The sequence below is a fragment of the Anser cygnoides genome, chromosome 11 (genome assembly GCF_040182565.1).
Source record: "Anser cygnoides isolate HZ-2024a breed goose chromosome 11, Taihu_goose_T2T_genome, whole genome shotgun sequence".
In the NCBI taxonomy this organism is placed as follows: Eukaryota; Metazoa; Chordata; class Aves; order Anseriformes; family Anatidae; genus Anser; species Anser cygnoides.
In genome coordinates, this window is record NC_089883.1 from 5,915,847 (window position 1) to 5,940,552 (window position 24,706).

The 24,706-nt window shown below is 38.7% G+C and overlaps 1 long non-coding RNA gene across 1 annotated transcript in view; it reads left to right on the forward strand.

The window, feature by feature from the left end:
• LOC125183717 (uncharacterized) overlaps positions 1 to 7,601 on the forward strand; it is a 35,184-nt gene extending 27,583 nt beyond the window's left edge. The window contains exons 3-4 of the long non-coding RNA XR_007166181.2: positions 5,353 to 5,560; positions 5,671 to 7,601. This is a non-coding gene — a long non-coding RNA (uncharacterized lncRNA). The remainder of the gene's footprint in view (positions 1 to 5,352; positions 5,561 to 5,670) is intronic.
• Positions 7,602 to 24,706: the final 17,105 nt, after the last annotated feature.

The following is a 24,706-nucleotide window of genomic DNA, read 5'->3' on the forward strand; positions in this document are numbered from 1 at the left end:
TCTCTCTCTCTCCCTCTCTCTCTCTCCTTTTTTTTTTTTTTTTTTCCCGTGACATTAGAGAGTCCGAAGTGACATACATTTTTTATAGCTTCATAAAGTCGTCTCCTGACCGGGTCACCCTTCTCATAACTAGGGAGCAGAACGCTTGAAAAAAGCCATTCATCAACGTGAAAGGAGCCGCTGTCTACTGGCTCCAATATGCACACAGTCTGGCAAGATTCAGCTCAGTGCAAATGCTAAGTTACTCCTTTGCTAATGCCAAATGACCCGCTCACTTCTATTAGCACACAGAAGGGGACAAGAAGGGCATGGCTGCTGTCCGTGTCTGCATAAATGCCTCTCAAGATGCAGACCGGGATCAACACTTCTTGCTAAATGTACTGAACACATAAAAAAATTAGTTTCATATTTATACTAATTAAATATTCAATTAAACAAAGATAAAATTACGGGAAGAAAATTTGTTCTTGCCTAATGGGCTATGTCCCGTTTATTACTTTTCCTCACATATACCATTAAAATCCCTGCAAAAGGATGCAGGATTGTTACTCCTGGTGTATGTATTCCTCTCGCTCCCCCACAGCTCTTTGTTCTGATGTGAGCCCGTAGGACTGGGTAGGTAAAATTGGATGGACAGAGGGACAAACAGCCTTTCCTTTGTGCTGCAGGAAAGGACCCCAGTTAAAGACCATTCTGCAAAATACAGATATTTGCAAAGAGCTTGCATGCAGGAGTATACTGGTACATGGGGGAAAAGGAATGATTATCCTGGATGCGGCCTCTCTGCTATTAATGATGACCAAGACCAGATGACTTCAAGGAACACCCTGGAGACCCTCTAGTGGGCAACTCTGGGATAACCTGCCAAGAGAAGAAGTTTCTTCCTGACCCTAAATAATTAGAGTTTAGAGTTCTGCCAGGAAGCCCGAGGGTTTTTCCCACTCCTTGAAAAAAAAAAAAAAAAAAAAAAAAAAAAAGTGTGTTAAGAGATGTTCAAACTGAACAATAGATTTCGTCATTATCAAAATAAATGTTAAATGGATTTTTCATTCTTGCAAAGTTCTTGATTTCAGAGACCTTGCAGAAATTAATCTCACAGGGGTTAATATGTCACTGGGTTAAAAAAAAAAAAAACAAAAACTGTTTACTCTGTCAAATTTAAATGCACTTCATTGTTCTGGTAATATAGGACATATGACAAATCATTCCTTGATTTTGCTTCTTTATGCTGTTCATTATTTTGTAAAACTCTTTCACTCATCTTCTCTCTGATTCCATCCTCTCCCAATGCTAAAAGCCCCTCGGGGTTTTCCCCTTTGATTTTAAAAATGTATTCCTCTAGCTTTTTAATTTTTGAGACATTTATTCAAAGTCCCACATCTATTTTGTACATTTTTTTATATTCTTTTATTTTTTGCAAATAGAGAGACAACAAATTGTTTATTCATACAGTGGAGTGATACCACTTTCTTTGCATGTTAGTTTCAAATCTTGATTTTGTTTTCTTTTGTTTTCCATGCTGCTGTACATTTAACGATGGGTTTTGTTCACCTTTCCCTAATGCCCCAAACTGTTCATTTTTTATTTTTATTTTTTTTCTCCATTGAAAGATTATACATACCAGGGAGCTTCTGGAAAATCTGGGTCTATGTAATCAGAGCTATGTGCTTATATGGGATTTCCCTTTTACAAAATCTGAAGGTTTACAACAGCTGCAACCTTGTTTTACTTTTGAGAGCAGAATGCTTTTGTGGGATGAATGCAATGAAGGTCTTTACCTAGGGAAACCTGAGTTCACCGTAAAATTTCATTTGTGCAAATATTTCGTTGAGCACTTTTCTCATTATTAGCCAGAACAAATTGTCTTCATCTCTCTCCTGAACAGAGCACTAACCTTTCAAGTAATATTTATCAGAAAACAGTTTTCTCAGAAACAGACTGGGAGTGTATCAGCAGCAAGTCAGTCCAGAAGAAAACTGAAGTGCATTGTTAGCACTTCCTGGATAATGTTCTTTCCAGAACCTGCCTAAGCAGATCTCAGATATTGAGTGGAGGACGTAAGCTAGTTAAAATAAATGCTAAAGGGTTTTTTTAAAGGCAATCATCCATGTTTCATGTGGGTCTTACAGGAACTGTCAGTCAGCCATAGCTTCCCAAACCAAATGGATACGCATAGCACTAAGTCTATGCTATGAAATTCAGAGGTCTAGCCAGAGGAAAAAAATCAAGCTTTCTTCTCCCAGGCTTCATGTCAGAAGTCCCAACAGAAAATTGTGAAGGCCTTATTTGCCCTTCTTCTTTTGTTGTTACTGTTTAGGAACCTTCTGCAATAAACAGCACTTCTTTCTTTCTTTCAAAAGACATTTTCCAGTTAGATACATGAAGGTCAAAGAAAGGCAAACATTTGGCTGAAGTTCAAGTACAGAGTCAATGGCTAACCCCAAAATGATGACCCCATTCTCTAAATGCAGATACAGTGATGCTGCATTATTCTGTCCGCACAGACCAACACACATGGAGATGCTTGGGTGTCAAGGCAGTCAGGCTGTAATTGCCAATTATAAAAGGAGACATTGAGGCTGCAATATTGATTGAGTTTTTGGAAAAGGAACTAAAGTAAACATACTACTTTCTGCAAGCATCATATCTTCATTGTGCCAAGTCAGATAAACAAGGGCCAGAGGATTAGTTCTATAGAAGTTTGTCAAATGCCCTCCTTGACAGCTGAAAGTCTTTCCCAAAATGGTGTCTCAAGAGGATATGCTTCTTTTCTGTAGCATTTGCCATGAAGCAACAAACTCACAAAGAGAGAACAACAACAAAAAAGTCCTGATTGGTTTTGAAACAGAGACTCTGTAAAATCCCAAATGGTTTCCAACCACTTCAGTTTCGAAGTATTTCCAAGTGTATGTGGAATTTAAAGCATGGAAACATTCGGGCAGGACAAACGGGTGGAGTTTAAGCATCTCTCGTAGCTTTTCTGCTATCATCCTGGTGAATGCAGCACGACACTGAAACTACAAAGCTGGACACTACCAGGCTTTAGCAAAGGTTGAATGTCTGCTTGGATCAGCTAGGTTACAATTCACCTTCAGGCTGCCCGTGCCATTCCTATGCTTCCCCGGCCTATAGTGTTCTATAGTGGTTGCAGATGACTCCCTGTCTTTTTCTGGGCAGATTAACATCACACAAGAAATCAGCAGGAAACAGAGCCTCTCAAGTCCTTCAATCTAATCTTAAAATACAAACCATAAAGAGGAGTGATCTGTGAAGCAGAAGGGAATTTGGGGTTTCTTGGTCACTGCCAAGGAAATCAGAAGTTTCAAAAAGTCAGTTTCCAAAAGCAATGAAAATGTAGTTTCTTTTGCAATTCCCCACATTTTCTGTGCTGGATTTTTTAGGGAATGTGTTTTCTTGTAAGATTTGCTGAACAGTCTAGTTACAGCCAGTTTCATATTTACAATTTCCTTTGGTTTCACTGTGACATATATGAATTTGTGGGCAGAACTGGATGGCTGAGTAATTTATAGAGAAGGTCAATACTAGATTTGTGTGAATAATTGATTTTTCAGCTTGTTTGTGATTTTTTTTTTTAAATAGACTGTTTAGAGTCCAGCTGAAAAAGAGCCTTTGTTAATGTCCTGAATGCCTCAGTGAGTTGGAGAAAAAAACAATCCATACTGAAATATTTTATTCTTGAGAAGTCCTAACTTTAATCAACTTAAAGCATACTGAGAAAACAACATTGCAAGTTGAAAAAGAAAATTAACAAAACATTTGAGTTCTTCTTAGACTTCTTCAAAAGAAACAAAAGTCTGTGGGACTTTTCCTTTTTTTTTTTTTTTCTGTTAAAACAAAATGGCATTTTGAAAGAAGCATTTACAGCCTAAATATTTGTGTAGCTATAACTATTGCTGAAAATCACTGACAAACGTGAAGAAATTGAGTTTTGTCTTTTCTGTAATTTCTGTTAAAGTCTTTGTGTTTGTCCTCTTAATTTGAATGTCAAAATATATTGAAATTTAAAGTGAGCTGAAAGAAAATATTGATTGGGATCTGAGGAACCTTGGTTGCACCAAGGGGGACTATTTTTATTTGTTTTAATACAATCTCAGCTTCTCAAGGTAACTGAAACTCTGTTAACAAAAAAGCAGATGAAAACACTTGCAAGTAGAAAATGAAGTAGCATTACTTTAATAACGTTTTTTTCTCCCAATCTGAGATCTATTCTCTTTTCAAAGGGCACTCAAATATTCCCAGTGACATTAGGTTTCCTTTCCCCACATCCCAACCTAGGCTACTATATTGTCATCTCCAGCCTCTATATATTTTTCAACCATGAGCTCCCAACAAGTCTGATGTCTTTCAAGCATACAGCACCATACTCTTCCGTTAGAACGGCTTTGTCCCAACCTCTCATTTCCATTCTTCCACAGCCTGAAACACTTTTCTCTCTTTCCCTGACACATTGTCCTATCTTTTCCCTCCCTATCACATCTTGCTGTTGGATCACTTCATGCTGCATCCCATTTGCATACTGAATACCAGAGGAGACAAGGTAACCAATGTCGTGGGACATGACCCGCAACATTTAGATTGAGATGCACATTTTTGGATCACTCACCCTAATCCCAATTGAGATGAAATGCATCTGAGCCACAACTTTGGCAGATGGCTCACAAATCAGGTGTTTGCAAAATCCCTCCTAAAAGTGGGAAGCATTTGTGTATGCTTTGTAAACTCCAACACTACTCTCCTTGAGCACCCAGGTGGGGCCCGGTTTTCAGGGGATTTCCCAGAAAACATAAAAACTGTTTGCAACCAGCTTGAATTCGGGGGGGGGGGGGGGGGGGGAGGGGCAAGGATTTTATGCAGTCATTTTGGGAGTGGTTTTTTTGCTTTTTTTTTTTTTTAATTTTCTTTTTCCCATCTAATTTTTGGAGCTCACCTAAACCCCTTGCTCAGTCTCCTGTAGATAATTAGCTTAAATGCCATTTCCATCCATTGTGCTAATGTGAAATCAGACAGCACAATGTCAGGAACTGGTAGAATGAGTTTTGAAATCAGATTGCTTACTTTGTGGGTGTGCAGAGGGGATTTATTTTTTTCCAGGACTTGGGGAGCAATTGGGGAGATTGCTTCAGCATATCTTTTCTCTTGTTTTTATTAACTGCACTGCACAGAATTTGCATCAAGTGTAGAGCAATGCACGAATAACTATGAGAGGGAAAAAAATGCTTGCTCCCTTCACTCAAAGCAAACAACAGTAGGAGGGTTACAAAGGGTAGTTATGAATCATTTGGATACCCTTGTTTTGCAACCCTCTCTTAATAGTTGCATTTCCCCCGACAGTTGCTGCCTGCCCTCTTCCTGGTGGTATATGTATCAGGCAGAGATGTGTTAATCAGCTTTATGAAGTTTGACCGTAGCGAGCCTCCTGCCTGTATTCAGTCAATCAGCGTTCGGCCTGATGGTGCAGTTCTCCTCTTCTCTGTTCCACTGGTTGAGTTCATTGTTCCAATATCCTTGGTGGAGTCGTCCGGGAAGGGATCTGCACGAGGTCAGAGTGCCTCTGTTTCATCCTTCTCGTAAAGTTTGAATGAAGCTCAGCTGAATTAGGCTTCTTAATAATGTGGCTTTTTTTTTTTTTTTTTTCTTATTTGCCTTCAGATTCCTGGGAACAAGGGGCTTAAGTTTTGCCCTGTCAGTGCTGGAAGTCAGGAGGGACAGAAAGAAAGTCACAGATTTGCACAGGCGGAAAACGAGTGGAAGTGAAACCAGAGCCTCCTGTTCTTTTATGCCAAATTCAATGCCCTTTTGACTTTCCTCTGCTTTCTACAGAAAAGCAAGATCCCTACTCCCACCATTACAATGCTTTTCCACCACCTGATTACTCCTCTGAACACTTCTTGCTTTACCATTTCAATGAGGAACAGCTCCAAAATATTCCCAACCACCCTTTTGTCTGGAAGGAACGAGAGGAACACTGCAAGGTGCCAGGTGCACTCACACGACCTCCAAGCCCTCCAATTTCTGGTGAAATGTGCTTAATACTGGGCTGAAGCCTGTCCTTGAGATGTGATGCTGCAATGACGCGTGTGGGTCTCTGCCCCACGCCTGGCTGAAGCCCTGCACCAGAGCACTTCCACGCCTGCCCCCTGCCCGTACCGAGGCTACAGACACCCAGCAAGCATAACCCAATCTTCACCAGCACTCCATGCATGCACAGTGATTTGTTAAATTTCTACATATGACACCTCCTTCCCCCAGCTCCCCTCCCCACTTCTCCTCAGCGTAGTTGAACTTTAAAGGGCCCAGGAGAAAAAAGAAATAAGACTTTAAATAATTTATTTTGGAGAAACAGTCAGTGAAGAGGAACAAATAATGTTTCACTAAAAGAAGCGGGACCTTTGACACTCCCCTTTTCGCTCAGGTACCTGAAGGCCTAGCCGGATTGCATTAGTGAAATTTTCATTTGATGGCATTTTAATATTCTGCCTTGATGACTTTTTAGCAACATTTACTTTCAGAGGTCTTGAGTGCTCCCTCGGAGGAAATGAAACATGTCAAAGCCCATTACAAAAATCAAAATTTAAATACCTCGGCCACGTTGGGGCTCACACACAATCCCATCAGCGCTTAAACTGAGGCTCACAACTACTCATTCACTTGTTCAGTTGGTAATGAGTACATTTGATGAAGCATTCTGGGGTCATGGAACATACGTTAGTGATCTAAACTTAACCCATTGATTGCTTATACACTGAGGGGAGGGGGCATTTTATTGAAATGTAATGTTAGAATAATTTCCACCAGTGCTGAAATAACTTTTTTTTTTTTTTTTAACAATTGCTTTGATGAATTGGAATGTTAATAAGCATGATGGGAGGGCTTTATTTAAGGTGGGGAGGAAGGAGCCAAGCTAGGAATACAGAGCAGTTAGCTGAGCTCTTCAGCCACTGAAAAGCAAGCACAAGACAATACTGGGGCTCTCTCTCCTTATTAAACTTGCATTTGGACTTTCTTGGAAATCTTCCCTGTTCTATCATCTGTTTTTTTTTGGTTGGTTGGTTGGTTGGTTGGTTTTTTGTTTGTTTTTTTCCCTGCTGGTGCCGCTAAATCAATTGGTGTCTTAGAGGCAAATGGAGATGTCCAGTGCAGGATGGTAATGGGGTAGCAAGTACTAAATCATAAATATTATCTTAGCTAAACTTCAGTAATAACATGTCTATACAGTATCTGTGCTGTATAAATCAATCTGTACATAAAGTGCATGCGTTTGATTCTGGTGTAGACCATTCTCCTTTTTTTCCTTATTTTACAAGGTATCTAGCACAAATGGCTGGAAATGTTTGTTTTTCACTTCTTTTTGCTCCTTCCCCTCTCTCCCCTACTTCCCCCTGCCCCCCACCTCCCCAAAAAAAAAAAAGAGAACCCTTTTTCTGCTGTATGTTAACCTCGCCTATGAGATAACCTTGTCATTCTGCAAGTGTAGGATTTTTGCTGCCATCATCTTGAGCTTGAGAATTTGATATATTCTCAGCAGCTCAGCAGCATTTCCAGGAGTCCTCCTGGCCAATGCTTTTCCATGCCCAAGGAAGTCTGGCTCTAAACTGTGCTCTTTGGCATCACAGTGCAATCAGCAGAAGTCTGCTTGATTCATCCAGCAATTGGTGTCCTTTCAGTCAGGCAGCTTTTCTCCATCCTTTTCCTTTTAATTGCAGTGTAAAAACCAACATTCAGAAGGCAAATGTAAATGCAGAACCCAAGAGTTCATTAGGATCCAGAATAACCCATGATTTATTCAGGCCAGGCCAGATATCACAAAATAGCTGGAGACAACTTTGCATCTATGAAAACCACTTTCTTCCAGCCAAAGACTGGTACTTCAGGACCGAAGTTCTCATTTCTGCACTAAATTTAGTCCCCTTCTGTTTTATTTTAAATATGCCTCTGAAACGGTCCTGGTAAGATGCACTACCAATAAATTTGGGGAATCGGGCACTGGCACTGGGGATTACAGGACAGACAGAAATCATTTGAATTGAGTAATTTGTTGAAATAACCACTAGCAAGCTGCAAATTGCTCCAAGTCTAGGTAAATCTAGCTAAATCCAAATCTAGCTAAAAATCTAAAATCTGGGGAACTTTGCAAATGCAATGAGCAAAACCGGGGCCCATTCTGAAGTTCCCAAAGGACACTCACTTTTGGAGCTGATTTCACATGTGAGCGATAAGATGCCAAACAGCCCTTGAAGACGAAGGAATGATCAAACTTTGGAAAACAGCTTGGCTCTCACCTGAATATCAATGACCCTTTGAGCTGATGGGAGACTTTCTCCCTCACACACAATTAGATAGAGATTAGGCTGGGCTGGAAATTCCCAAAGGCAAAATACAATAAAAACATTGTACATGGGGAAGGTTGTAACCTTTTCTTTTGTTGATGAAAGAGTAGCATAGCTCTAAGGATTCATAACATTAAACAGTTGTAGGTATTGTGAGGAGACCACTATTAAATTGAATCAGGCCTACCACTATTTTGTTGTGGGCTTTTATTGCTAGGAGGAACACAGAATGCAGGAAGCATCCTGAGTGTAAAAGCACTTTCTGGGATTATGAAGGACAAGTGGTTCAGTGCAATTTATATGTGCTATAAATGTTGTCAAAAGTCCAGTTGCAGCCTCCGACCAATTACTCTGCATTGCACTAACCACTAGATGAGGAGGGTAAAATGCCAGTTGTTGTAAACATACCCCAGGAGTTCCCGTTATTCCATCTTGGCTTCTCTTAGGGTATGCCAGAATTCATTGTGAATAATCTAACTGTAAACAGTTTTGAACTTTTTTTAGTTGTCTTCTGGAAATGTGCTTGCAATCAAGTTTTACAAGTAAGAATAGTTAGCAGGAGCCAGTTTTAACCACATATATTTAGATGATGTCAAATAACAAGGCAGACAGTTAGCAAACTGGGGGGAATTCTTCAGTGAATTTGTGTAATGAATAATTTTGACATTCTGTGAGGAGAAAAAGAAGGCAAATTCACAGAACTTGCTACAGATTCTTTGCTCAGCTCTGCTAGTAACTAAGCAAAATCAATACAACATGAATGAGGGATCCTGAAATCAGGTAAATGAGACAAAAATAAGCAGGCTTTAGAATGCAGTTCTTACTCTTGTTGAGCAACATTGGACTTTTTGCTTTTGCAGATCTTGTCAGTATCTCTATTACAGAAAGAGGGAGCAGAAATTGATCTGCGAGAGCTGTCCTCATCACATAGTAGGAATGCAAAGTAAAGGACCTCATGTGCACGCCAGACTTTGATGTCTTCGTGCTCGAACCCGCAGAAAACAGCAGCCAAGCAATTTGACTGTTATATGATAGATAGTCAGTATCAAACAACATCACCATTGAAAAGCAGCCTGGTTGTATTTGCCCCAGTTCTGCCAATCTGACTCAAGACCTGTCTATGAATCTATTGACCCATTTCTTCCTCGTTCTGGTGCCTGTCCTGCACACCACGTATGCTATAAATCCATCGCGCGGTATGCTGCACTGCTCTTCTGTAACATGAATTTATGCTAATGGCTGTCTGCATATGCTTATATCACATATCTATATTAAACTTAATAGTCTGTTACATTGCTTCTTAACCCTGTGTCCACACATGATTAACTTTTCTGATTTCTTTCAAAACCGTTATTAACACAGTGTAGCATTTCACTCAACATGTCACTAACTTTCCCTGCCTGATGCGGGAGTTGGGGTAATTATGCAGCCCTATAGCTCTTCCAAGTAACACTGCACACAAAGAGTTATGAGTTTATTCAGACATTTGAGGATTTGTGTGGATGTGTGTTTGTGTATGCTTGCTTTTGTTTAAAGACAGCAAGAGGTAAGAGACAATGCATCAAAGATTCTTAGTTAAATGGTTCTTAACTAAGTTCAGTACTTTTGGGCACAGATGTCAATTTCAGAGGAAAGATCATCAGCATGCTTGCATGTGTAGAGATATGCATGAAAGCCACTTGAAAGTCAAAGCTTGGATTTAAAGAATAGTTCAGATGTTATTGAACTTGCTTTCAAAACTTCTGCAGACCTACAAAGAGCCAGACTCGGAGGACTTCTCTAACAATGCAATGACCACAATTATTTTTATGTATATACTGCACTAATAAAAGATTAATCACTCTGGTAGAAAATAATCTATTTGTTTTCAGATATATAAAATCACTGGTACAGATGCAGACTTCTCAGCTTTCTGCTTAAGGGAGTACCAGCACATTTTTGTACCTCAGTCATGGCTCTGGCAGTGACTGCTAAAAGCAATGATGTTTGAGCTGGGAGGTTCTGCCACATAGCATACTTTCTCAAGTCAGAATTGCATAGCAAATGCTCCATGATTTCTTTTCATTTTCATGAAACGTTTTAAGGTCAAAATGCCACTGTCATGAAGTTGTGCTGGAATCAAAAGAACTTTGGAAAGCTTTACCTCTCGTAACTCCCACAAATATAAAGGTAAGTTTATTTCCCTCCCTTACTCCTTTTTTTATTTTTATTTTTGTTTTTTTTTAACTAGTTGGAAAATGGGAGAGCAAAGAGAAGAATCACAGTGCACCAATTGTATGTTGATGGCAGTTCATTCTAACCTTATGTACTTGTTGCATTAAATAATGGGAGTAATGGGCATAGTCACTCATGTTGCTGAATGAAGGTGATTACTCCCAAGGATGATGAAAGAGTGGTCTTCAAATCAGCAAGTAAATCAGGAGCAGTGTGAGGATCAGCAGTAAGTAGTACCTAGTTTTAGACCTGACCCCCCTTGGCTTTCACTTCTTCTTGACCCAAAAACTCCCAGAAAAATGAGAGTTGCATAGGTTTAAATAACAAAGCAAATGCTGAACTATTATAAGATAACAACCACAGGTCATGCTGGTATACAGCTGAATAGATGTATGAGTCAGACACAAATTTAGCACTGGAAATTTTTTTTACTCCTATTTTCTTAGTCTGATGGCCTTGTGTTATTTTTCTTCATTCTCCATACCTTCACCACTTTGAACCTCCAATGTGCTCATCATGATATCATGCAAAACAAATGGTCTTGAGAAATTTTTCACACAACATTACATTAACAGGGCCATAAGTTTTTACAGACTTTTTTAATAGCTGCATGCTAATTTCAAAATGTTTTTCAAATTTCCTGTTTATCCTGTTTTAAAGCCTTTTGACATCATGGTAGAGCAATGCAAAGTAATAATAATAGTAATAGTAGTAATGATAGTGGTGATCATTTTAATGGCACAAAATTAGATTCAGTATGTCCCTGTGTGTGTTCAGCTCTTGTCTGCTTTGCTCACTGCAGTCAAATCCATTGCCTATGGATATAAAGGTTGCTCATAATTCACATAAGCAAGAGGTTGTTGACTGGGCTAATGAGAAAAAGCACTTTCAACACCCACTCCCTATGCTGCACGCTGTCATTTTCTTCTGATACTAAACAGAGCTCATCTCTCAGGTAAGTGTCTCTGCTTCACAGTCAACTCTATGAAACTTTCTAAACCTGTCTGGCCTGTTCTCCTGCCTTTCCACAGAAAAGTAGGTCTACCTCCACCTCCAGACACAGAACGGGAATAGGAAGTTATCTCCACTACTTTTGCCACTGCTGCAGTGCACATTTAAAGTCCAAGCAGAGTTTAGGAACAGCACAGGAGCATCATCAAGGAATTTCAGTATAAAACTGACATTTCATGGCTTTTTCCAAATTTAAACGTGATCTAAAGTAGTATCAGAGGTGGACTGATAGGATGTCCTTACTACATGTACAGTTATATGCTGTCAAAAACTGTCATCGCTGCCTTGTGTAAGGACACAAACGAACCCATGAAGCAAGATAGTGTTTATTGTTGATGAGTAAGGGGCATAGACATCAGAGTAGATTGTACTTTTTAACTACAAATATACTGTGAAGAACTTCCAACCTCAATAGACCACATGTGAAGCAAGAAAAAAGGAAAAATGGAAGAAACAGAAAAGTAAAGCAAATAAGCAGTTGCTTCCAAGCTATTTTTGATTTTCCTGTTTACTTCAGTTTGTACAAAAGTTTTCTGGACCTTATTAAAGATGGTGGTATTTATTTAGCCCAATTTTGACTAGCTATGTTCAAAAGATAGAGCACAGGAAGGTCATGAAGAGAAATCTACTTCAATTTTGCTGAGCAGTCTTGAGAAGCCAGCTGTAATAAGCCTTGCCAAATACAGTTTGAAGGGTATGCTCAAATAAAGCTTTCAGATACTATAGGATGTTAGGAAAGACAAGAGTTTCTCAGTTGTTTTGGAGGAAAAAGTACCTGTCTTGTTGCAACACACTGTCTCTTGCTGGGTGGGTTTACATTTTTTTATAGTTACTGAGTGGACAAATATATATAATTTACTAGTTTATGTACAAATGTACTTCTAGCTTCTGCTGGATCAGTTCTGGCTCACAAACTTCTGTTCCAGTACTTGAACTTGCTTTATCCTTTAGTCTCTGGCCAATAATTTTTATTTTTACTGGATGACAGTTCAAGTGATTGGGCTATTTCTCTAACATTATGTATGGCTTAACTGGCAATCACAAAGCTATGAAATCATTGTAATCATGATGTGAAACCACTGGATATGTTGGTTTTAACACCAGTTTGCTAAACAAAGAAGCTTGCCAATGGCATTAGAGATAACCTACATGGAATCACTCAGATCATGGGTCCTGGCCGTCCCAAAGCTGGGAACATATCTGATCTAGCTCAGTACCACTTATAAATATACAACAAGTGGCAGACAAGACCATATGAGATCTGTAAAATACTGAGCTCTCTCTCGTGTAATACACGTAGCCACCATGAAACAGATTGAGCACTAGGGGGGCAAGATAGAGTGAAATACCAGAATGCTCTTGGGATTGATCGTATCACATAAGTGAGCAGGGAAAAGGAAAGGACTTTTGCTAGTGAAAAAATGACTTGGCAACTCAGGGATGTGTTGTAACAAGAACTTGAATAAAATAAATAGGGAGCATTTTCAGGCTGTGGGGGCTGAATGAGCACAATCAATCTTCTTTCAGCTGGAACTGCATCACTCTCACCCACAGCTCCCTCTGCTGAATTAAAATCTCATGGTAACTTAAATTATAAGCAACAGAGCCAAACTTGAACAAGAGACATTCAGTGAGGACTCCATGATGTCTAGAATTGTATATGGTATTTCTGAGTGGAAGGTTTTAGGGAGCTATGGCCATGCCCTCGCTCCCGCCTATCAGTACTAACCCATATAATGTGTCTTGCTGATGGCCCAACGTGGGCGTGCTCAAGGAGTCAAGCAGTCTCTCCATTCAGACTGGGTCTACATCCAGGCCCTGGCATGAGAATAAATTAGCCATCAAGCTAATGTTGTGCTGTAATTTTCCATGTCTTCTGCTGGTGTGCCTTAATCTTACCTTCCACTTCCTTATCTGTCCTCTAATTTCTCCTTTCTTCCAGATTACTAGTTTTCTTGTCTCCTGAAGGAGTTTTTTGTCTATCTTATGTTAGAGAAACCATGAAAGAATAACAAGATTTTCTGAAGTTCCACAGATCCTGTCTCCACTTGTGTTGTTTCTTCACAGTGATTTTAAAGGTCGAATTTTTGTGCTGGAGGAGACACTTTTCTCTCAAGTTTAGCAGGTAGCCTCTGAGCACAGGAGCTGCTATCAGGACATTAAAGATGTTTTTCCAGGTGATAGAGAAGTTGTTATACTGCTTTGTTTTAGGGAGTTGCTGTGCCCTGCTTTTCCCATTGATAGTGTCACATAGCTCTTTGTTTTTTTATTTTTTAATTTTTAATTATTATTATTGTGGAAACACCTAATATGAACAAAGTTCCTGTGAGACTCTTGAATAAAAGATTTCATTAAAAACATTTGTCTGGCTGTTTATTATGCTGTTGATCCCTAGAAATATACGATGTCATGTGCAGTAGTCAGACCTTTAGCTCTGCCGAGTTTTGCTAATTAAATTGCTAAGTGTGTCTTTTATTAGGAAAACCATGAGAAATGCAACAAGGGAAGGGGAGGGAAGTGCCCATCTTGTCCTTTCTCTGCAGAGCAGCATTTGGACCACTCCGACCTCCAGGTCTCAGAGAGCTGTCTTCTATCCCACCTTAGCCAAGGAGAGAAAACCAAGATGGGCAAAGAGTCAAAGCCGGGGGCAGCATGTGGCTGGGGGCTCAGCTGGAGACTTTCAGGCAAAACTCTGAAGTTTTAGACACACACTTCACCCTCTCCTCCCCCGGCAGCCCCGCACATCTGACATTTCTGTCAAAAGATACCCTAAGCTGCCCCTCCTCCCTCCCCCTCCTTTCTCATCCCTCTGCCCTTTTTTTATTTTCCCCCTCTTTTCCCCTTATATATGAATAGTGAGAAAATGACTGGAAACAATGTGCCAGTTCGCAGCACTTTACACTGAGGCCCTTTTCTCTTCGCCCCTGACTCGCGAATGACTGAGAGTTGTTTTATTGTACAAAGATTCTCAGAGAAAAGAACTTTTATTTTACCCAATAACACAAGAACGGGCAACGGGCAAACAGTCAGCGCCTTGTTCCCAGCTGCCACTCAGACCGCGGCGGGGGAATCGCTAATGGGGTCTCTGTGCCGCCCGGCACTCTGTCTCTCTTCGTCTCGTTTGGCTCGCGCCTCCGTCGGCTGCCTGTGAGCCAGGGTGAAATGCTCCCGAGATAAGCTGCTCCTCCGCCTTTCATAACTCCACCCTTACTTTTCCAAGCACAAATATTCCAAATTTTATTATCGGTGCTTGGGAGATGGGTATGCAATGGGGGATGACCATGGGTGCTGTAGCACAATTTGCAATTTGTCGCTTTGCACCTTGCAAAACTGTAATGTAAGGAGGAGAAGAAAGAACTGCAAACCCATGTTAAAAAAAAAAAAATCATTTGCACCCATACTTTAGCTGTTGATTCATAGTGATATCTAAATGTCAGCCATTTACAGCTTAATCATGGCTTTATTAACCCGTCCTTTTCCTAGCTGAAAGGCAGGCTGGGTAGAAGGAAGGAATAATAAAGACTGGAGGATGGGGAAACTGAAATGTGAAGAGTGAATTAGACTTGTTTAGAAAAGAAAAGACTAGACAAGAAAAGACAAGCTGGGAAAGAAGGGTGTGAAAAAAAAACTAACAGAAAACATCATGCCATTGGCTGTCCAAGTGTTTCATATTCTCAGCAGCAAAGTATGAAGCATAGTTGTTGGAGACATTGAGAATTTGGGAAAAAAAAAAAAAAAAAAGAAAAAAAAGCTCCCACTTAATTTCATCCATAATTCTCAAAGCTCATCTGTCATTTAAAATCCTTCTAACTTGTTCTGCACACAGTCTCTGATTATGGCTAGGGTTTTCAAATTCTGATAAAGTTAGGCACTTAAACTGAATGACATATGAATCACCTCACTTTCTTTGAAAATCCCACAGTTTGGGGTCTGTTTTGATTTGTTTTATTTTGCAGGGTATCATCATTAGATTTGTAATAACAACATCAGGGTCCAAAGAAGTTTTCATGACGGACTAATGTTTTTTCCTGAAAAGTTCTAGTCTTATATAACATAAGCAAATAATACTTAAAGGTGTGGGACATTTTTTATTACAATACTTTATTTATACTTATTTGTAAACACTTGCTAAGCTTTCAGAGTATACCTCAGGTTGAGGTATTCATTTTCATTATTTATATTTTTCAGCAAAAAAAGTATTCAATCATTTGAGACTTAGACTGAAAGAAATTATGTTGCTTGCCCAAGCTAAAGAATGTGCACCATCCATCTCCACCTAGACACAAGAGTAATAATAATAGTAGAAGAGAGTTTACAGAAATTCTGGAACAACACAACTGTATTTAAAATTTCTCAAACTGTTTTTTTTGTTTGTTTGTTTTTGTTTGTTCATTTGTTTGTTTTGTTTTTGCGGGGCGTGGGAGGGAGGCCTTGGATTTTGCATAATTCATTATGTATTTTTGTCACTTATCTAAGCTTCCTCCTTTGATAGAAAGGAAACTTGAGGGATTTCTCCAGCAGCTGGGTACCCAAACCTGAGCTTCTGCATCCTCTGGGGATCCCTTGGCTTTAAAACAATCCATGTGGAGAAACAGGAGGACAATTCCATGGAAATTGTGCCAAATATATATATATATGTATATATTAATTATTATATCTAATAAATAACCTCAATTTCCTTTATACACTAAGGAAAAGTAATTGATGTGAACTTACTGTAGAGAATTTCAAATTGATATACAAATAGGAATATTAACAGGATTAGATCTGCCTGAATCTTTTCTAAATCCTGGAAGAGCTGAGATGTTATTACTAAGAAAATCCAAATACATTGGAATCAGACTTGCTCTAGGCCAGGTGAGACTCTTTTTCTTTATAGATACAAGATTGTTTAAATATCTTAATCCCTTTTTGAAATATAAAGTAGGTCTTCTCCAGTTTCACTAAAGCCTCTTATGCTCTGTGCTTCAGAAGGTTTATTTCCATGAGTGTTTCAGGTGCCAAGTATGAAATGTTGCATTTATGTTTCATCCCATTTAATCTCTTCCCGCCCCCCCTTACTATGGATAGGAAATATTTATTTTTGAAGTTGGAAATATATGGGCTGATATCTTTGAATTCAAATGTATTTTTGCAAAGGAAAATTAAGATTTTGCTCAATAGATAACCTGTATCTAACAGTACTGATTCTGCCCTGTTTTTCTTGGAATTGTAGAAAATAATATGAAATACATTCCATATTATTCATGTCAGAGATTTCTGAGGTGGGATTCCTTCTCTCAAGGTAAATTTTCCACAGAATATATTTGGCGGCAGGCTTAGAGCAATTTCACCACTTTACCACTCTGTAGAGATTTCAGGAAGGTCCTTGAGAGAGACTGGGTAAACTTCAGGTCAAAATATATACAGCTCCATTCCCAAAATTTCTGAGTTGGTTAATCCTGAACAAAAGTTTGGTTGTACACACAGCTAATTGCTCTGGAGAAAGGGTAGTATCATTTTGCCAAATACTGTTGATGTTGGGTCAACTGCATGTGCTCCAGAGCAGGAAAAAGACAAGAGAGTGTTTGGGTTCTAGGTGAAGGAGGGGATCTGTTTGTAGCAGCCCAGGAGCACAATTAGGTACAAAATTGGCACCTTGGTCATAACACAGTGATCAGTGTTTGACCAAAGGCATGGTCAGCCCATTCAGGCACAGATGATCTGATTTATTTACATCATTAATTTCAGGGATGCAGATTTGTGGGAGCAAATGTTTTTGATCCTAGTGCGACTGGAAAAATAAGGAGAGTGGAAAGAGCTCTGTATGTATAGACCTGCTAAAGCCTGTAGAAACCTCAAATTTTGATTTAATTTGCCTGTAAATATATCCAGGTAAATGCAGTTCATTGGCTTCATCTCTCTTTCCTCTCCTGATCACAGTTGTGATCATCTCCACAGTGAGTGAGGTCTTAGTTAACTGTTGCTGACGTTGTAACTCAGAAAAGCAATTCAGGCTGCGAGAGCAACATTTCAATTATACGAATAATCAAATTCAAAATGTTATTTGAATAATTTGAGTTCTTAAATTAAGCAAGCACTTTTTTTGCAAGTGGTCTATAAATTACATTTTCCGCTACATTGGCAGTAAACGGGTAATTAATATCTCAACTTTTCCTTCTTAATGTTGATTTAAGAAAAATAAAATAAGCTTAGAACATAAATGAGCTTTGTTTTCGTAGCTCAAATATTACTATCCCTGCTCAGCTAGCTGTGTAGCTCTGCTATCCTTCTTTCTCAAAGCTGGACAGATATGTCAGTATCCAGCCTTTGTGTTTAACTTAAGTAAAGGAAATTGAGAACTAAGGGAGGTACATCTAAATTGTAATTTTTTTTTTCTGTTGATTTCAAAGAAAATAGATCTTCATCTTCAAAACGAAGTGATTTGATTTGTTCCTTCTGAACCAGGCATTTTAGTTCATTTGCCTAATATCAAAGGAGTGTAAATTTGACAGCTTTCCTGATAAGTCAAATGTACCTAAGTTAAAATGCTAAAACAATAAAAAATTACAGAACCAGAAGTGCAGAGACTGTGTTACACAAACCTTATATAACTTCTCAGAAAGGTTTTGTGCAAATTGACTTTTTATTTCAATATACTGAAGGATAGTAATTCCAATGGGTAATATGGGATGATTTGTTGAATTGTTAGTATTTCTCAGGCAAGGAGAAATTATTAAGTGGACAAAAAATTATTAAGTGGACAAAAGAAGAGGGGTATAGTGATTTTGTTTTTCAAGGTAACTAAATACTTGCATAATTTAATCAGTTAAACCCTACTATAGATACTATTGACAGGCATATATTTAAGAAATACATTTCCTTGGCGTGAAGGTTAAACACTTGCTATTGCCTTTCTAGGGTTAAATGTACTGAAGTTTCACCTGAGTGACAGTGAGCTACAAAAAAGACAGCAAGAGAACCAGGGAAGAAAAAAAAAAAAAAAAAAAAAGAGAGATTGCATGTTTCAAAACTGCACTTAGAAATGGTAGAAATATGAAGGGAAAATGAAACTATTTCAAAAGGATCAATATTTTTCATTTTTATTTAACCTATTAATTTTTTTTCCCAAAACATATATCAAGCAGCTATTTGAAATAGCTTTGAAAAGAGATATGTTTCCTGTAAACTGTGAGGCGTGCGTTGCATGGGAGGCTGATGATCGCCATTCTTTATTTGTACATTTAATTTGTCCATTCTTTCATCTTTTGTTAAAGTGGATGTTTCCATTTTGCTTACAGGGACTAGTAAAAAAGTATTCGAAATTTACTGAATTCTGAAATTCTTTCCCACTCACACTCTTTATTTCCCCACTCTCAGCCCAGCCCAGAGCTATGAGCTGAGCCAGCCAGGTGATGTGGGATTAATGGAATATTAGAGAGGCAATGAAAGTGTGATCTCAGCTGTTTAAATATGGTGCTTGGAAGTTAAAGGACTACAGGACTGAAAAGAGGTTTACAATACAAAAAGAATCCTTTCACAAAAATCCTGATTCATATTCAGCAATGTAAAGACTTTAGGTGGCCCAAATAGACGCTTAAAATATGACTTGCAAGACAAACTGTACACTTTCACACAATCATAGTTTATTGAAATGGGTTCAATTCTGACACTGGCTTAGGGTATAACCCCCCCCCCCCCAAAAAAAAAAAAAAAAAGAAGCTGCTGATTGTTTTAAAAAGATCCTGATTTATTTATTTATTTATTTATTTTCCCCTGCTCCATCCTACAGGGCATCTGAGGTCAGAACCAGGAAAGATGTTAGCCACAGTCAAATTCTGATCTCTTGCTGGACAAGCCACTCTGTGCTTCCAGCTGACAATCACCAGCCCTAGGTCTCAGGAATATTCAGAAGTATTTAATTAGATGGTTTTCTACCTGCTTCATAAGCCTAGAGGGATATTAAGCATGAACAGTTTTTGTTGTTTGAGGAGATGAATACATGATCAGAAATAAGAACTCTATCATTTCCTACTGGTCAGAATTGGTAGTTAATTAATTATTCAACAGGCTCTGGTGTTGCTGCCAAACCCATACTTTCTTCTCAGAGAATAACAGGCAAGCTTGTTAGAGCAGCTTTCTTTGGACTGTCACTTTCGTGTTGATAGGGGGTTTATTGTGATGTTGGCACTTTATCTTATTATTTTACTCTCTTCTTTCTATCATTAAAAATGTACAACTTTCCCTGTATATTTGCGCCAGAAAAGTAATATTACTTTTCATATTAATATACATATTACCTTTGGTATATCATGCCACTCTTTTGCAGAAATTATTTGCACAGTTTAATTTCTTTGCAGAATTTTAATCCGTATCTCTCTCCTGATACCGTATGTTGCTGTTTTCCACTTGTATGGAAATGCAGGTAATCTTGCGCCCTCCATGACTTGGTGTCCTGGTTCCAGTTAGGACAGAGTTAAGTAGCTCATAGTAGCTGGTAGGGTGCTATGTTTTGGATTAGGATGAGAAGAGCGCTGATAACATGCTGATGTTTTAATTGTTGCAGAGCAGTGTTTACACCGGGCCAAGGACTTTTCGGCTTCTTGCTCTGTCCTGCCAGCGAGCAGGCTGGGGGTGCAGCAGGAGCTGGGAGGGGACAGACCCAGGACAGCTGACCCAAACTGGCCAAAGGGGTATTCCATACCATCTGACGTCATGCTAAACAATATATAGGGGTGGCTGGCCGGGGTGGGGGGCCGGCTGCTCGGGAATAGGCTGGGCATCGGTCAGCGGGTGGTGAGCAATTGCATTGTGCATCACTTGTTTTCTTACACATTATTATTGTTAATACTATTACCATTATCACTATTATTATTATTATTGTTATTATTATTTTCCTGTCTTAATAAACTGTCTTTATCTCAACTCACAGGCTTCACTTTCCCGTTTCTCTCCCCCATCCCAGAGAGGGAGGGGGGAGGGTGAGCGAACGGCTGTGTGGTGTTTAGCTGCCAGCCGGGTTAAACCACAACACTTGGGCAAGTGCTTTACAAAAAAGCATCTTTGACAGTTATCTTTTATACTTTAACACAACCAAAGAGTTAGTCTCTTAACCACTAGGCCTTGTACTACTTTGGGATTGGACAAAAGGTAGAAGTCTTGTGATAGTAGTATCCATTTATGAGTTTGCATTATCATTTCATAAGGCAAAACAGAAGGTGATATAAGCCCACTGCCATTCCTTGGTTTTTGACGGAACATATTCATCAAAAAAGCATGCAGTCCCCTGAGCTTGCAGCCATATGCTACAGGAAAATGTCACCAGTTAAAGATGTATTCATTTACTGTTTTGAAAACTCTGTTTGATATTCATGCATTCCAAGTGTTTTGACCTAGATTTCTGTAGAGGCATTAGATCCAGTACTGAACAGGAAGCTAGACAGCTGTTGCTTGTGTAGTCAAAGGAAGAATTTAAAGTAAGGGAAAAAAAAAGAATAAAAAAATGAAAACATTTATTAATGCATGCCAACATTTTGCACAGCCAATATGTTTAATACCAGATTAACTAATATAAGCATATGGAGATGCATTTGTTGCAAAGCTTTAAAGAAAAGAACAAAGAAAAAAGTTGGATATATCTAAAGTTCACATAGAACAGAATTTGCACTTTCTCCTGTAAATGAAAGCCTGGTGAAATGGCAACATACTTTAATTACAAGCTACTTGCTAATGTCACAACATTTAGGTTTTGGGGCTATATTGTAGTACAAACCTCTAAGCGCATGCCTTGCTTAATCCAGAAACCTACAGGTAATAAAAATCATTACTGAGTTCTACAGTCTTTGCAGTTTATTACGTCCCAAAGTCTTATAAAAGGTTTGTTTGTTGTAATTGTAGATTCCTTTCTAATAAATCCAGGTACAAAACAGATACAGTGTAAATATATACAGCTAATTACTAAATGCTGGCATTTGTTCTACTGCTGTGGCAAAGATGCTGCATTTTATTATTACTGGGTTTACACACGTACAGTTCATCTGATGTTCATAGGTCTTTTGGTAGTTGGGTCGCAACTATAAACAACATTAGAAATAAACATGTTGGCTTGGTTACGAGAGCACTCATCTAATTCAGCTTCAGAAAGCCAAAAGCTAGGTGTCAAAGGTACTTGTCCTGATTGTTCTTCCATAGATCTTAGTACTCCTACTGCAGGTGTTTTTCTTGTGCTCGGCTCTCTTGTCCTGGGAAGGAACCTGTTTCTTTCCTTTCTCTGTCAAGGGGGTTTGGCTGTTTTGTCCAGAGCAGGTGCCAAACCAGTGATAAATATTACCAACCAACCATTATTATTATTATTATATTTTTTTTAGTATTAGTGGAAAAACTTTTAACTATTAAGTTTCAAAAGTAATCTGTTATCAATTTCAACATCTTCTGATTTTCATTTTAAACCAAGCCAATCCAAAAATAGAAGAAAAGGTGCAAATTTCCCTTCCCTGAAAGTGGTTTTCATTTTCACAGTGAAAAATACGAAGATGGATTTTTTTCCCAATAGCTCTTTTCCTAAGTGTTTATCAAATAGTTTATGCAAACACATTTCTGCTTATGGTTTATTTATAGACAGTTCAATTTCACTCTCCACAAAGGTGTGGAATTGGTTACCCAAGCCACATGCTGGTTATTTATTTATTTACTTACTTATTTATGACTGGGTGAATGAAACTTTTTAAACAAGGGAAAAATGAATGAAGAATTGCAAAGAAATGATGCTGCAGTTTAGAATGAATAAATCAACAGGTCTAAATGTCATAAAACTGAATTCTGCAATATCTTCATGAATAGTTAGGGTTCTCAGGAGGGCCTGTTGACAAGTGAAAACCTGCACATTTAGTCATCTGGTTGGAATACACACTCACATGTATGCAGGCATACAGCTTTGAATAATGTCCCATATAAATGTCCAACCCTTCTGTTCAGATGTGCTGAATATTTTGTGAACATACACCTACACAGAGAGATCTACATAAATAGGTATGTGTGCAGTTATCATCACTCTTCCTGAATTGCACTATTTGCACTTGAAACAGATGAGCTTCAGATGTAATGTCAAATCTCAGAAACCTAATGAGGTTTACCTTTCTAATCCAATCTCACTGACGTGGGCTTCTGCCATTAGACATGAGGCTTTGGAGGCAACTCATGCTTGCACTCTCATAGAGTTTGAGGTCAGAAGCCAGTTATGAGGACAAGGATCTTTGGGACTGCATATTCTCAAATATGATCCCACGAGAGTAGCAGAAACACCACTACAAATGCAGGAAATGGAAAAATACTTAATGAAGAAAGTTAAGAAGGGACATGGAAAGATCATGACTGTGAGGGGAGGGATTGAATTGATTGATTGAACAGTGATGAGAAAATATGCATGTGATGGTTGGGGTTGTAGAAGTTTGCAACCAGAATGAAAAGAACAACTAAGGTCATAAATATTTTCTTCCTGTTTGATTTATGAATACAGCTAAAAGTATCTTCCTACCTGCTAGAGATTTTTTTTTCTTTTCTTTTCTGTTGAGTAAATGTATCAGGGTGGAACAGTGGACTTTTTGTTAAATTTATAATATTTCTGTATATGACTTTTATTTCCATAGAAATATTACATAAATGTGTTTCAAATAATTCTGCTCAGTAGTGATTATTGTTGATGATGAAATTTGAAATGTTTGATACTTCCTTTTCCCAAACTGACCAACAGAATCAGATGTCTTTCTAAGCTTTGTTGACCTCCTCAGCTTGGTTGGGTGCACAAAAGAAATGTTTGGGTAGTCTGACATCTGGTTAACTTTGACATCTCCCCCAGCTGTCCGTGACTTCATTTATTTCTGGATTATCTGGGCATAGGACCAGGAAGAAGCTTGAGCTGATTTGTCTGGGAATAAGATGTTTCAATCCCTCCACCCTTGCTTTTCTAGTCAGAAGACACTTTGCATCTTAAACTGACATATTTTCAATTTTTATAGTCTACATTTACAAGATCCTTCCATATGGTTAAAGTTAAAATTCACAGAGGCTATAGATAGCTAGGCCACTCTTTTTATTAATCCAAAATGTGCCAGCTGAGTTAGAAAACACTAACTCTGTAGAACAAAATATGAGCTAATAATGGTTTAGTTCTTTACTAATAGCATACCTGACACAAAATATCTTGTTATCCAGCCTGAAACACTTAGGAATTAGCAGCAGCATACTGTACTATAGCCAGTTTGAACAGATGGATTTAGAACCAGAGAGTCAAATATATCCATTTTTGGAATTTGTCTGCCTAATTTACTCATGTTACTGTTACAGAGATACCAAGATAGCTGATGATGATGCTCTGCACTGTATTTACTCGGCTGCATTGCCACACAGAAATGTGATTCATAGACTCCCAGGAATTGCAGATGGAAGAGCCATATTAGATCATTCAATCCATCTCCCTGCTGATGTAGAATTGCTTTCTACAGCTACAGTACATTTTCTAGTGTTTTGTCTGGTCTAGTTGTAAAAGTCCCCTGACATGGGACTTCCACTGCTTCCCTTGGGAAAATACTGCACTGTTCATCTTTCAAAATTGGCACTGTCAGAGGCAGGCTAGAGAACTAGCTGGACCATTGACCTGTACTCAGTTGGGAATTCCTCCCTTCTTAATCACTAGGTGACCCTGCATGAAGATTCTGTGCCATCAAAATCACATGGTGTTTGTGGACATATTACAGATTTACAGTAACGGGGCATTATTTTTTCTTCTCATTTGCAAGATATATTTTGCTTTTTCAAACTGACCAACTTCTCCTTCTGGTACGTCTGCTAGTCTCTAACATGGTCTATGTGAATATTTGACACTAAAAAGGCATCCAACCAATCTCAGCTCCTCTCTGGGTCCTTGCACTTCTCATGTCAAGTTGAAGTTTCCCATTCTCATGTCTGCATAGTCCTGGCCCACCATCAGTCACAGTCTTTTTACTCCTACCAATGGCATTGTCTTTGTGGAGAATTTTGGTTTCTTGTTTACTGCTACAGTAGCCTTTGTTTTATTCTATAAGAGTAAGAAAAAGGAGCTTTCCATTTTCTAGTTGTTCAAAAAAGGTCTGGCCAATAATGTTTTCAATCAACACCAA